We start from the raw sequence: 13,272 nt of genomic DNA on the forward strand, positions 1-13,272 counted from the left end.
CCCCCTTCTCCCCTTCTTTCTTTTCATGACTTTTCACCAACTGTTTCTTCCCTTAATCCAAACCATTGTTTTTCCAGGGTGAAATTTAAATCAAAGCCACATGGTTCCCCCAACACACACACCCTTGCCAAATGGAAGCGTGTTCTGGGGGAACAATAACGCCCCTGTTGAGGAGACTCTGATCCCTCTGTGGGGATCACCAGGCAATGGCAAGATGTGAGGGGCTTTGAGTTGGCCTGACTACAGTGGGCTCAGAAGTTTCTAGGCCCTTATGTGGCTCAGACCAGGGGGCCGGGGCTGGGCCACAGTTCCCCCAATGGGAGAGCAAGAGCTCCTTTCCTGAGCCCAGGGTCTCCATCTCAGAAGCCATGGGAATATGGAATGGTGCCCAGACCCCTGAGCCTCATCTGGGAGTGGGTGGGTTCACAAGGTCAGCCTGGCAAGGCTTGTCCATTCAGGTGACTTGAAGCATGGCAGCGGTGTGGTCTCTGGTCTGCGTCTGACTCTCACTTGCTGTGTGAGCCTGGACAAATTCCTTAACTTCTCTGAGCTTCAGTTTCCTCATCGGGCAAACGGAGCTCTTACCAGACCTCTCTCTCAGGGCTGTGGGGAGACGATGCAGGCAAATGGTCAGGGTAAAGGAGCACCGGCTGCACCGCGCGGCTCACAGAAGTGGCTTGGGGGGGTGTGGAAGTGAGGAGGGTCTCTGAGAGGAAGGAGGGAGAGGCCACGCACCGTACCAGGGGAGGAGAGAGCAAGCAGGAGGGGCAGGGATGAGGAGCCGGGGACATCTGGACGCGTGAGGGCCCTGGAAGGGAGGCTCACAGGGCTCTGAAGGGGGCAGGCTCTCTACTTCAGGGAGTGGAGGTGGGGGGCCCCGGGGAGGTGGGGGAGGAGCCCCGGCCAGTCCTCAGGACGCTCTCCAGGGGCTTCCCCGGGCCTGGCCTCTGCTTTGCATCGTCTAGCTCACCCAGGTGTGCCCATAACTTGGAGCCCCTGGGGAAGGGTGAGGTCAGGAGAGCAGGGGCACCTCCCCCCAACACACAAAGAGTTAACCGCCTGCCCCCAGGCGTCTGTATGCAGAAGGCCGGACACCTGCGGGGTGACACACTCATACGCATAGGGCCCCGCGTCCAGGCACACAGACTGAGACATACATGCAAATGGACACACACTAGACTCATATGCAAAATACAGACCCAGACAGGCCCCGGCCCAGAAACACGGGTCCGCACTGCGTCACACCCACCTACAGGAGTGTCTGTGCGTGTGCACGCGTGCGAGACAAGAGCCAAGGAGGCCGTGGACGGCACAGGCCCAGACAGGACAGCCTTTCTCCTCCTTTCTCCTCTCCACAAACACAGACAGCACCCCCCAAGTGTCAAGCCCCGTGTCAGGTCCCGGACACAAAACAGACGCAGTCCCCACTCCTGGAACTTACGTTCTAGCGAGAAAAAAAAAAATACCAATAATGCTTGTTGAAATAATTATGATGCTTCACATAGTCACGTAATTTTATTCCTTGAATGCTCACAACGACCTTCTGGAGTGGGGGTATCTGTGTGACAGGTTAGGACAGGGGGGCCCGGAAAGCTGGCATGGCCTCCCAGAGGCCCCAGAGCCGACAAGCATCAGCCTCACTCAGAGGGGTGGGGACAGGACTCGGCTTCCCCGCGGTGACCTTCACACAGGCCAGAGAGGCTAGGGACACACCCCACCTGGGGGGTGACCTGGGCTTGCAGGAAGGCCTGCCACTGCTCTCCACTCACCTATAACACTGGACCAGCCACAGTCTCCCCACTTTGCTCCATCCACTGGAAGAAATTATTCTGGCCATCATGCAGAAGAGGACACAGCGTCTCTGAGAGGACAGGTGGCCTTATGAGGTGGCAGAGCTGGGCACCACGTGCAGGACCAAGGGCCTCCTCCGCCACGGGGCCAGAGATCCAGCTCCAGCACCCCAGACCCCGCAATCAAGCAGTCAAGGAGACCTCCCTGACCCTGGTTTCAGCTGGACACAGCGCTGAGGTGAGTGGCAGATCTCAGCCCATTCTCAGGGGCCTGCCAGCCCCACTGGCTCAAGGCTCAGCCCCTAAAATCCAGCTGGCCCCGCCTGGGGGCTCCACATTGCCTCCCAAATTACCTCGAGCCACCAAGCACGGCCAGGCTGAGAGAACCATGTTCCTTGAGGGCCAGGGCAAGAGGAAGCAAACACTTGGTGCTACAGCCACTGTCCCCCACTTTCCCTGCAGCAGGGAGCTGGGGGGGGGGCATCCTTCATTCAGCCCCGCCCCAAGTGCTGCATCATTTCTGGGGGCCTCTTGGAAATCACCCTCTCCTGGGGGCAGCACCTGCCTACTAGCCACTCAGTCTGTCCCAGAGCTGCTTAGTCACCTAATCAAGTTGGGGAATCTTATAAAATGCACATTCTCAGGCCCTTCCCCATCTACTGAATCATAGTCTCAGGGCTAGAGTCCCAGAATCTGTATTTTTTTTAAAGCCCAGAGATCTAGAGACCTGGAGAAGCCAGCACCAAGGACCCCTGGCCCCAGGGCCCTGAGGACTAGGGTATCCTGACTTATTAGTCAAAATTATTAGTCTTATTTAATGCTGGGTCACTCCTCAAAGGATCTAGTCGGTGCTCAAGAAATGTTCGATCGTGATACCAGTGGGCTGGCCATGGTGGTGCAGCGGAGAGGTACACCGGGATTGACACTGGCCTGCTGTGTGACCTTGGGCAAGCCACCGCCCTCTCTGAGCCTTGGCTCAGATAGTTTCTAAGGGCTGACAGTGAGCTGCTGCTGGCCCCTAAAGGCTGCTTGGAAATCTAGGAGGTGATCTTAGTCCCAGCCTGGGAAGAAACTATATTGATTTCCCAGGCATCTCTGGGAGATCCCCTGGTTACTCTCTACAAAATGGGCCCAGGACATTGAGTCACCCTGAACTAAACTGGGCACAGACTGGACATAGAGGGTGCTATTCCACACCTAAGGGGAGCANGCGGGTGCTCAGGCTTCCACTTCTTAGAATCCCTGCGAGGCCTGGGTGGGTGAGCTCATTTACGGGAAAGGGGGATGGGGGCTCGCGCTTCTCACCTGGCCCTCTTGGGGGGGCAGCAAGTGCGTCAGCAGCCCCGGGTCCTGGCCTGCCTCCGGAAACGTCGCCCAGGGCTCAGTCACGAACCCAGGCGGCCGGGGGGGGCAACCAGAGCACTGAGGGGAGTCAGGTGACCTGCGAGGAAGCTTGGCTGGGGGCCTGGAGGCTGCACCAGGGTGCAGAGTGAGGTCAACTTCCCCCTTCCTGGGCTTGTGCCCCCACACCCGGCTGCCCGGCTGGATGTCTCTTCAGCTGTCTGGCCTCTGTCCTCCGGCCCGCCATAGGCTCAGGACCTCTGCTGGGTCCCCCTGGTGCCTGTGAGGTCTGAGTTGCCATCGACAGCCAGCCTCCAGGGGCCTTCAGGTCAGAGTCCCGCGTGGGGTGGGGTGCAGACCCCAGCCAGGGCCTGGTGGGGAGAGCCCTGCCTCCCCCAGCCCTCCCTCTCCCTCCCTCCTCCACTGCTCTGCAGCTATTTAAAGCAAGTGGTGGCCGTGGGAAACTTCTTCAGATGTGTGGTTTCGTCTTCTTCAGCACAGGGACTGGGCGTCTGCTCTCTCTCGGTCTGGTGACTCATCCAGAGTGAGAAAAGCCTTTTTGTTGCTTGATGCTCGAGGCTCTGTGGTCTGAGAACCTGGCCTGATGGGACCTTCCCTCACTGGGACTCCTGGAAGGCCTTGGAAGTGCCCGGAGAGGCCCCTTGGTCTTGTCACCACCAGACCCAGGGAGGCCAGGGGCTGAAACATTCTGCTGGGAGGGTGCCTATCTTCAAAACTCGTCACAGCCACCACCTCCTCCAAGAAGGTACCCTGATTCTTCCAAAACCTCAAGCCATCTCCAGCTGAGCAATTCAGTCCTCTGGCCTCAGTCTTCCCCTCTGCGAAGTGGGGCAATGAATCCAAGCTTACAGATCTGTATGAAGATTAACTGTAGACTGTGGCGCGGTGTCTGACTCGGTAGGGGCTCCGTGGGTGCGGTGTAGCGCCAGTGAGAGCTACCGGCACGTACTGAGCACTTATTTTGTACCAAGCCCTTTACATGAATGATCCCATTTACTTCTAACAATTCTAGGAAGCGCTTACTAGTATCACTCCCATTTTACAGATGAGGAAACTGAGGCACAGGGAGGCAAGTAACATATGCGTTATCTCATAGCTAGTAAATGCAGAGAGAGATTCAAACTGGGATGAAGCCTGAGCCATTAACCGCCTGTCCCAGGAGCGTGGCGCAGGGTAGGTGAAAAGGTTTGGAGTCTAAGAGCTATGAAGAGAATGCTCCTTCTGCCCAGAGACTTGTACATGCTGTTCCCTCTGTTCGGAGACTGACTCCAGTCCGCTTGCCTGACCATATCCTCCTCAAGCTTGAGACCTCTGTTGGAAGGTCACTTCCTCCTGGAACCTTCCAGGATTGCCTCTTAGGTGCCCTCATGGCACCTGGCCCCTCTCTGCCTGCTTATAATTGCCCTTGAATCATGACCAGTGCAGTTGTCTGCCTGGGTTCCTACCCAGACTGTGAGTGTCCCTAGGGCAGGCACGGGTCTGGCCCCTCATTGTTACATCCCCAGGGCAAGCTCGTTTCCTGGCACACAGTGGTTCTCAGGGTTGTGGACTAAGTGGCACCGGCGTGTCCAGGGGCTGATTGAAGCATGGAGGAGCATTCACCGGGAAAGTTTTCCAGGAACTTCTCTCTTGTAATAGAAACCTCTTTGGGAGAACCAGGCCCTTAGTCCTGCTGCTCCGTAAGGTTTTAGGGGAGACAGGAGGGTCCCAGAGGGGATTTGAAGAAAACCCAGTTTCTCAGGACAGCTGGTGGCCACCCCTCCACGGACGTGGGCATCCTCGGTCATGTGCTTCTGGCCCTGGAACATCGTGGGAGTAAGATGGAGGGGGTGTGTCCTGTGCCCCCACCACTCCCTGGCAGCCCAGGAAGTGGCTGCCATCCCTTGCGGAAGGAGCCCTGAGCTGTCCTTGGGGTTCCAGAGGTCACCAGGGCCAGGCCAGATGGTGCTCATTACAGGGCAGGCTGGGGGTCAGAGAGAGGTGCAAAGGAAGAGCTGAGCACACAGTCTGGGGTCCCCAGGGTCTGAGGGGGAGCCCAGCCCCCTGAGTGACAGTGCAGAGAGTGAGGCCAGGGGTCCCCGCCCGAAGGAGCTGTAACTGCTGTCTGCTGACGTCTGGCGGGGCTTCCAGAACCGCCCTGAGCACAGAACGTGGTGTCCTCCGGGTGTACGGTAGCCGTACCGGGTGGGGTGGGGCAGCTAGATGCACAGGAGCGGCTGGGCCCGCCGAGGGGCCACGCTCTCTGCCTGGGGAATGGGCCACAGCCACAGCGGCCACACCAACAGGGGCCATGCAGCACTCAGCGGGTAGGAGCCGCGCGGAGGACCGGAGGAGCCACACCAGCCAGAGTGGTGCAGCGGACCACGGAAGCAAACAGTCCCCTCTGACACCAAACGCTCTCTGTTGCGTGCAGATGCTGGGGCCTTGGCCACCGCTGTTCCCGCCTTCGTGCTGCGCAGGCTGCCTTGCAGGCCTAGCCAGGGGCGGTCCATGAGGACCGGGGACACAAGGGGACACTGCAGGCGGGAAGCTGGATGTGGCAGAGAAGAGGCCCTGGGGGCCTGGGTAGAACAAGGGGGGGCTGGGGCACTGGCGTTGTCCTTCCCAGCCCCAAAGTGCTTCTCGCACCCCCTCCTCCCTCTGGTCCTCACCCCGCCCGGAACAGGGTCTGTTGCTCTTCCGTTGCACAGACGAGCGCTCAGGGGCTCAGGACGTCGGCAGACTTGAAAGGTGGGGAGCCAGGACCTGAAGCCCCAGCCGCAGGCTTGTCCCTTGGGTGAGATCGACCCCATCACTCAGATGCTCTTGGACAAGGAAGGAAGAAGGGCGCCTGGGCAGCGGGAAGCTGCAAAGAGAAGCAGGGCATGAGGAGTGGAGATGGTGGGCCCTGAGCGGGCCTCTCCCCTCTAGGGGGTCTCAGGGTCTGTCATCTGGAAAACCGCTTGGCCTCGCCATCCCCAAGGGCTCTCCCCGCTGATGGCTCTACAAGAGGGGGGATGGCATGTGACTGAAGGAAGGAAGGGGACTGGGTGGCCAGTGCAGGCTGCTGCTCGCTGAGACCTTTGCAGCGCCGTTACCCCAAATGGAGGCCAGATGTGGAGCGACTTGGCCAAGGTCACACAGCAACTCAGCTCGGGGTGGGGGGGGACTTCACTTGACCGGGGGTGGGGGGAACAAGTCCTGGAGGGGGTTAGGCATGTGCTGATGAACAGAAGGCTGTGCAATTGAGCCTCCCCACCCAGCCTCCCTTCTTGCTGAAACACCCCAACACAGGAAGACCAGTCTTCACCCAGGCCACAGCTACCTACCTCACGCGGGAAGCCACAGATTCACTGAAAACCCAGGCCCCTGTTCTGCCCATTTCCAACTCCCTGTGCTCAGAATTATAGGTGTCTCCCCATTGTACAGAGCGGAAGGCTGAGGCCAGCAATGGCAAAGGACTTGTCCGAGGCCCCACATGAGACCATGTCAGAGCAGGGACTAGACTCCAGGTGTCCCGATGTGTGGTTCCCTGCCCTGTTGTCCCCCAACCACCACCACCACCAAAACTAAAGATTTATCAAGGGCCCCAGAAACTACCTCTGGGGCTGCTCAGATATGGGCCCAGCCAGGTCGGATTCCTGCTGCAACCCCACCCTCGCCCTAGAGTTCGGCCTTGCCGGCCTCAGGGGCCCAGGGATAGCCTGGTCCACTGCCACCCAAGCAGCCTCCGGGGGAGTCCTGGAGGGGCTGGGCCAGAGCTGAGCACCCAAACTCTGCAGGCCTCAGCAGGGCCAGCAGCTGCCTTCGGAGATCAACCGGAGGAGGACTCATCTGCACTCAACCCGCCCTTGACGGTGCGCGGAGTTTCTCCGCCCCGAGCTCCTGCCTCACACCGGCCCGCGGACAGACAAGAAGCCAGAGGCACCGGCTTGGCCGAAACACCTCTGCGTCCTCAGTTCTCCTCTTTGGTGCTGGGTTCAGGAGGCTGGGTCCTTTAGAGGCAGAAATGCTTCTGAGAAAGTTCCCTGTGAATCCCAGAAGGGAAGTTCGTGAGAGATTCTGAGGCAGTGGGGGACTGGGGGTCAGGGGACGAGACCCATCCTGGGTCACACAGCGCGTGTGGGCAGAATCAGCGGGGAAAGTCCACCTGCTGTCCCCCCAGACAGCTGAGCTGACCTGACGCCGGGCTGGTGCACGATCCTGGGATGGTCCAGGCAGGCGAGGCTGGGAGCCTCCACCCACAGCTTGGAAGCCCACCAGGGCCACAGCACCCCCACCACGCAAGTGAAATCCCAAAGCCGGGCGGTTGTAGAAATGAAGTGCCCACTCCTCGCCCCACTCACACACCCCCTGCCCTTTGCATATGACTGGAAACGCCTGACCTGGCCGGATTCTAGTTTGGCCCAGACAAAAAATTTCCACTGTGGTTTGGAATGGACCATGGCCATCACTTCCTGGGCCCCAGGGGACGTGAGGGCCAGGCAGAGGACTAGAAAAGGGGGTGAGCCCACCATCAGGCTCACAGAGACAAGTAGGGGGCATTGGCGTGAGCGTCTGCCCACTGAGGGTCCAATCCTGGCTGAACCATGGACTCACTGTGTGACTTCCAGCAAATTCCTCTCTTCTCTACTCCTCTAGAATGAATGTTGTCTCTTGGCTCTTCCTGTTGGGGCATCTGTGGCTTTGAATACTTTGCTCTCCTAAGGGAATAGGAGGGACACAAGGGAGACTGAGGCAGCAGGTGTTGAGAAGGAGTGGGACTTTGAGCCACAGAGATCTAAGATCAAATTCTGGCTGTGTCATTTACTTGCTGTGTGGTCTTGGGCAAGCGACTTGGTCTCTCTGAGCCCCCATCTTTGCACCAGTAACACTAATAATCGCATGATTTAAGCCCTTCTCTGCCACCGTTCCAAGGGATTCCTGGTAAGACCCCCAACCACCGGTGGGGTAGGGGCTCTTACCATCCCTTGCAGGAGATGAGGGAATGAATCTTGGCAGGCTGGGGTCTGAATCCCGACTGACTCCAAATCCCGTGGTCTTTAGCACCTGCTGTACAAGAAGGATCATCGCGAAGATTGAACGGGGTCATTCCTCGCTCACTGTGCTTAGCCCTAGAAGTCACTATCATATTACCATTACTGTTTCTCATCTCGCTTTGCTTTCCCTGGTTAATGCCGTAGCCCTGCTCCCTAGGATCAAGTGACTTTCCGCTGCGTCTCTAAGGAGTGCCCACCTGCCCTCCATCTGGAAAACTCCCGCTGCCCTCTCTGCCCTCCAGCCCTCAGGGCTGTGCCCCTCATTGGGCAGGGGGCTGGGAGAACAGGCCACCTGCCCGGCCCCCATGACAGCTCTCAGCACGCAGCCCCCAGCCGCCTTCTTGCTACACGGTCTGTCGGCTGCCTCTCAGCCCTGGGTAGCTGGGACACTGGGAACGGCTGGGTACACTCACTGCTTTGACACGTCTCTGAGACGCACTTTGTTTGCAAGCGGAGCAGTTGGTGGCATACAGGAGCTGCTCTGGAATATCTGCCTTCCGCGTCAAAAAGTCCAGCATTAGCCAGCCATCCTGTGGGGTCAAGTACACCCAGGGGTGTGCGGGATACTTAACGGGCGTGGGGACTGAGGCAGTGAACGTCCAGGGCAGGGTCGCAGAGGGGTGTCTGAGGATGAGTGTGGCCACTAGCCTGATGGGTCTGCACGTCACCTACCTGCTGAGTCCTCTAGGTAGCCCTAGGCTCGACGGTGAGCGCTGGGGTTTGAAATGTAGACAGAGACAACGAAGGTTCTTTTCCCCCAAGTTCTTCCCATTACCCGCTCCCCCAGCCGGCTCGCTCGCTCGTGCATCCAGTGGTTCATGCAACAAGTGTTTATGGAGCACTGGCTGTTGGAACCTGTGACCTCCCTGAATCCTGGCCTGTCCCCCAGCTGAGCGTGCCCGATCTCTGTCCCCTGCTCTTCCCCCGTCTCCTCCACTCTCCTGTTCGGCCCTCATCAGGCCAGGGGGTGGGGAAGCCGGAGTGGAACTCAGAGGGGTCGCGGTTGTCACCAAGAGGGAGACTGGCTGGTGGTCTTCAGCTGTGAAGTCGGCTTTGGTTTTTCGGTTGAGAATCACACCCACACTTGCAACCTGCGGGAAGGAAGGTGATTGGGGCCAGATTCTGTGTTTTCTGGAAACACCACAGGGTGGTGAAAGGTTTTCCAGGCCCTAACCTCAAGCCAAACAGGCAAGATTTTNCTCTTTGGTGCTGGGTTCAGGAGGCTGGGTCCTTTAGAGGCAGAAATGCTTCTGAGAAAGTTCCCTGTGAATCCCAGAAGGGAAGTTCGTGAGAGATTCTGAGGCAGTGGGGGACTGGGGGTCAGGGGACGAGACCCATCCTGGGTCACACAGCGCGTGTGGGCAGAATCAGCGGGGAAAGTCCACCTGCTGTCCCCCCAGACAGCTGAGCTGACCTGACGCCGGGCTGGTGCACGATCCTGGGATGGTCCAGGCAGGCGAGGCTGGGAGCCTCCACCCACAGCTTGGAAGCCCACCAGGGCCACAGCACCCCCACCACGCAAGTGAAATCCCAAAGCCGGGCGGTTGTAGAAATGAAGTGCCCACTCCTCGCCCCACTCACACACCCCCTGCCCTTTGCATATGACTGGAAACGCCTGACCTGGCCGGATTCTAGTTTGGCCCAGACAAAAAATTTCCACTGTGGTTTGGAATGGACCATGGCCATCACTTCCTGGGCCCCAGGGGACGTGAGGGCCAGGCAGAGGACTAGAAAAGGGGGTGAGCCCACCATCAGGCTCACAGAGACAAGTAGGGGGCATTGGCGTGAGCGTCTGCCCACTGAGGGTCCAATCCTGGCTGAACCATGGACTCACTGTGTGACTTCCAGCAAATTCCTCTCTTCTCTACTCCTCTAGAATGAATGTTGTCTCTTGGCTCTTCCTGTTGGGGCATCTGTGGCTTTGAATACTTTGCTCTCCTAAGGGAATAGGAGGGACACAAGGGAGACTGAGGCAGCAGGTGTTGAGAAGGAGTGGGACTTTGAGCCACAGAGATCTAAGATCAAATTCTGGCTGTGTCATTTACTTGCTGTGTGGTCTTGGGCAAGCGACTTGGTCTCTCTGAGCCCCCATCTTTGCACCAGTAACACTAATAATCGCATGATTTAAGCCCTTCTCTGCCACCGTTCCAAGGGATTCCTGGTAAGACCCCCAACCACCGGTGGGGTAGGGGCTCTTACCATCCCTTGCAGGAGATGAGGGAATGAATCTTGGCAGGCTGGGGTCTGAATCCCGACTGACTCCAAATCCCGTGGTCTTTAGCACCTGCTGTACAAGAAGGATCATCGCGAAGATTGAACGGGGTCATTCCTCGCTCACTGTGCTTAGCCCTAGAAGTCACTATCATATTACCATTACTGTTTCTCATCTCGCTTTGCTTTCCCTGGTTAATGCCGTAGCCCTGCTCCCTAGGATCAAGTGACTTTCCGCTGCGTCTCTAAGGAGTGCCCACCTGCCCTCCATCTGGAAAACTCCCGCTGCCCTCTCTGCCCTCCAGCCCTCAGGGCTGTGCCCCTCATTGGGCAGGGGGCTGGGAGAACAGGCCACCTGCCCGGCCCCCATGACAGCTCTCAGCACGCAGCCCCCAGCCGCCTTCTTGCTACACGGTCTGTCGGCTGCCTCTCAGCCCTGGGTAGCTGGGACACTGGGAACGGCTGGGTACACTCACTGCTTTGACACGTCTCTGAGACGCACTTTGTTTGCAAGCGGAGCAGTTGGTGGCATACAGGAGCTGCTCTGGAATATCTGCCTTCCGCGTCAAAAAGTCCAGCATTAGCCAGCCATCCTGTGGGGTCAAGTACACCCAGGGTTGTGCGGGATACTTAGCGGGCGTGGGGACTGAGGCAGTGAACGTCCAGGGCAGGGTCGCAGAGGGGTGTCTGAGGATGAGTGTGGCCACTAGCCTGATGGGTCTGCACGTCACCTACCTGCTGAGTCCTCTAGGTAGCCCTCGGCTCGACGGTGAGCGCTGGGGTTTGAAATGTAGACAGAGACAAGGAAGGTTCTTTTCCCCCAAGTTCTTCCCATTACCTGCTCCCCCAGCTGGCTCGCTCGCTTGTGCATCCAGTGGTTCATGCAACAAGTGTTTATGGAGCACTGGCTGTTGGAACCTGTGACCTCCCTGAATCCTGGCCTGTCCCCCAGCTGAGCGTGCCCGATCTCTGTCCCCTGCTCTTCCCCCGTCTCCTCCACTCTCCTGTTCGGCCCTCATCAGGCCAGGGGGTGGGGAAGCCGGAGTGGAACTCAGAGGGGTCGCGGTTGTCACCAAGAGGGAGACTGGCTGGTGGTCTTCAGCTGTGAAGTCGGCTTTGGTTTTTCGGTTGAGAATCACACCCACACTTGCAACCTGCGGGAAGGAAGGTGATTGGGGCCAGATTCTGTGTTTTCTGGAAACACCACAGGGTGGTGAAAGGTTTTCCAGGCCCTAACCTCAAGCCAAACAGGCAAGATTTTAATCACTGAACGGTCATTAGGTGTCTCCCATGACCTGGATCTGGCTTTACAACCTGAGAACACCAGGAAGAGAAAAATCCTCAGCACAGAGGCCCCCGTTGGCCACAGAGAACACAACAGAACATCTGTCGAGCCCTGACTTTGTGCCAGACACTTTCCACGTATTTGCCCCTTTAGTTCTCAAACCTGTCCCGTGACAGGTGTGATTCTCACTTAATGGATCGGGGAAATGAGGCCCCGAGATGTCGAGTGACACACCTATGGCCACACAGCCAGCAACTCACATCTGCCCCCTCTGAAGCTCCATTTCTGCATCGCTAGGCCACAAAACCCCATGTCGCTGGTGCCCAGCTTATTCCACCCCTGCAAACACCCCGGGAGCACCGCTGGCTGGGCAGCACCTGGTGATGAGCCAAGAAGAGGAGCCTGTGGGCCAGGAGGACCCAGCGCAGCCCCTGCTCAGGAAATGTCTGTTGACAGACGGTCCTGTTTTTGTAAAAACAAAACTGTGGCTACATGTGCATAAAATAGAACTGGAATAAAATACACCCAAATGTTAATATTCTAGTGGAGAGGAGAAGGAATAAATTTTCTTTTTGTTTCTACGTGTATCTGTATTCTCCAAATTTGCTACAGGAAAAAGAAAGGAAGGAAGGAAGGAAGGAAAAAGAAAGGAAGAAAGAGAAATAAAATGGAGATGAGATGCCTATCCCAGAGCTGTCCAGACAACTTGGAACTCAGGGGGCTTCGGGGAGGGGTGGCCCGATCCAGCCATGGTTGGCAGGACAGGCTTCCCAGTGAGTGTCCACAAGAGAGGACAAGGACCAGTGGCCCTGGCCGGCCTCCAAAGTTCTCTCTCAGGGTCAAAAGACACCATTTTGAGCATCTTGGGGCACAGGCAGATGGGGGAGGCCTAGTCCTTTAGGGGCTAGCAGTCAAGGATGAGGACTTCTGGGGCCAGGCAGACCTGGGGGCCCAGCTCCCCTTTGAATTCAGAGCACCACCGAGAGCAAGCCGTTGGCTCTGTGAGCCTCAGTTTCCTCCTCTCCAAAACAGGGCTCCGGGCGCTTGTTACGAGGACGACGCGAGTTCGCGGATATGGAGGACCGGCCAGTCCCTGCCACATAGCGGGGAGGTGCTCACACCATGGCAGCTCTTGCTCCTCGGTCTTGGCTTCCAGGCCCCGGCAGCCTTTGGGCAGAGCCCTGGCGCTCAGGCTGGAAGTTGGCTGGAGGGGCACTGGGTCTAATGCCCTTGCTCTCAGTGAAGAAGCTGAGGCTCAGGGAGGGGAGAAGGTGAAGGCAGGATAAGACCTCCACCCTCCACCACACCCAGATGCCTCTTCCAAGCCTCAGTGCACCGGCGCAAGTGTGGGGCCTGGCTGCTCCAGGAGATCCGAGACCTGTGTCAGTGCTCCCTACATGTGGTCTGAACACCTTCCCTGTGGTGGGCATCTCCCCTCCACCCACCCCTCCAGCCCTGCCCAGGCTGGGTTCAGGGGCCGAGGACCAACAAAGTTCTCCTTCTTGCTCTCCTTCTGAGTCAGCCCCACCGCACCATGGAGGTGACTCAGAGGAGACACAGCCCCAGGCCACACCCCATCCATCTCTGGAGAGGGGAGCTTCACCTT

This window comes from Ailuropoda melanoleuca, chromosome 2 (assembly GCF_002007445.2).
Source record: "Ailuropoda melanoleuca isolate Jingjing chromosome 2, ASM200744v2, whole genome shotgun sequence".
NCBI lineage: Eukaryota > Metazoa > Chordata > Mammalia > Carnivora > Ursidae > Ailuropoda > Ailuropoda melanoleuca.